The sequence below is a fragment of the Octopus bimaculoides genome, chromosome 16, assembly GCF_001194135.2.
Source record: "Octopus bimaculoides isolate UCB-OBI-ISO-001 chromosome 16, ASM119413v2, whole genome shotgun sequence".
Lineage (NCBI taxonomy): Eukaryota > Metazoa > Mollusca > Cephalopoda > Octopoda > Octopodidae > Octopus > Octopus bimaculoides.
In genome coordinates, this window is record NC_068996.1 from 37,371,673 (window position 1) to 37,372,932 (window position 1,260).

The following is a 1,260-nucleotide window of genomic DNA, read 5'->3' on the forward strand; positions in this document are numbered from 1 at the left end:
CATCACTTGACAACCGATGCTGGTGTGTTTATGTCCCCGTAATTTAGCGGTTCGGCAAAAGAGACCGTTAGAATAAGTACTGGGCTTCCAAAGAATAAGTCCTGGGGTCGATTTGCTCAACTAAAGGTGGTGCTCCAGCATGGCCACAGTCAAATGACTGAAACAAGTAAACGAGTATACTTGTGTGTGTGTGTGTGTGTACATACACACACAAAGTCTGATCAGTAAGTATCTGGACTGTTGACATAGTAACAAAGCTAAAGCATGCAGAGTAAAGCTGTTCGGCAAAGATTGACCTTGAACTCTGCTGGGCATGTACTCTAAGTTTTAGCATTCTAGCTCACGTCTGATGTTTACAACAGCAATTAGAAGGAAGTTGTGTAGCGTGTGATCGTCGCATTGACCACGACAAAGAAAGTTGTCTTGACGATACCAGCTCAGAGGTCTGTGCAAAATTGCAGAAAGTGTATGGAGAGGAGTGTATGAGTGGCTCAGATGTTTCCAAGTCAGCAGAACATTCTGGGAGACACAACCAGCAGAAATGAGAAAAAACATTGCAGATGTGCATGCATCTGTACGGGAAATCGTCGAATCACTATCCATGGGGGGTGTGCAGGTTAGTTGTTTCAGTTCAGTCCATTATCACTGAAGATTTGGGTTTGAGTTTCAGTTGCGCAAGATCCCCTTGATTGTGTCTAGAATGATGAACATTTTTTGAAAACTTTGTCTAGGCCTCTGAGCAGGTATTGCCAAGCTTTTGGCAAAATTTGATGCAGATTCTCTGCTCAACTTTCTCTGTCCTGGTCAATGTGACAATCACATGCTACACGTCTTCCTTCCAATCACTGTTGTAAACAGTGGAAATTAGCTAGAATGTTAAAACTTGAGTTCAAGCTCAATTTGTGTCAGGTGGCTTCTCCTTGCATGCTTTAGCTTTGTTACTATGGCAACAGTCCAGGTACTTATTGATCAGACCACGTATATATATATATATATATATAAATAACGTCAACCACTAACGTGGACAATTAATGCGCTAGAAATAGATCACATCTTGTGTCTATTAAAACCTAAATTGTTCTCAACATGAAATATAGCAGCATACCAAAACGGGAGCGGGCAAGACATTTAAAATCACCTAAAAAAGCATTCTTAAACAGGGACCGGTTTCGGATTTAACAAATTCTTACCATTTGTCTATTCCTCTTCAGCCTGATTTGTAATGTAACTGCAATCTAGGTGATTTTAAATGTCTTGCCC

At 40.9% G+C, this 1,260-nt stretch overlaps 2 protein-coding genes across 2 annotated transcripts in view; one reads left to right on the top strand and one right to left on the bottom strand.

Annotated features, from left to right (window-relative positions):
* Positions 1–1,260, bottom strand: part of LOC106867811 (synergin gamma) — a 269,410-nt gene that overhangs the window by 110,491 nt on the left and 157,659 nt on the right. The gene's annotated exons all lie outside the window — the stretch shown is intronic.
* Positions 1–1,260, top strand: part of LOC106867813 (inner centromere protein A) — a 54,057-nt gene that overhangs the window by 24,871 nt on the left and 27,926 nt on the right. The gene's annotated exons all lie outside the window — the stretch shown is intronic.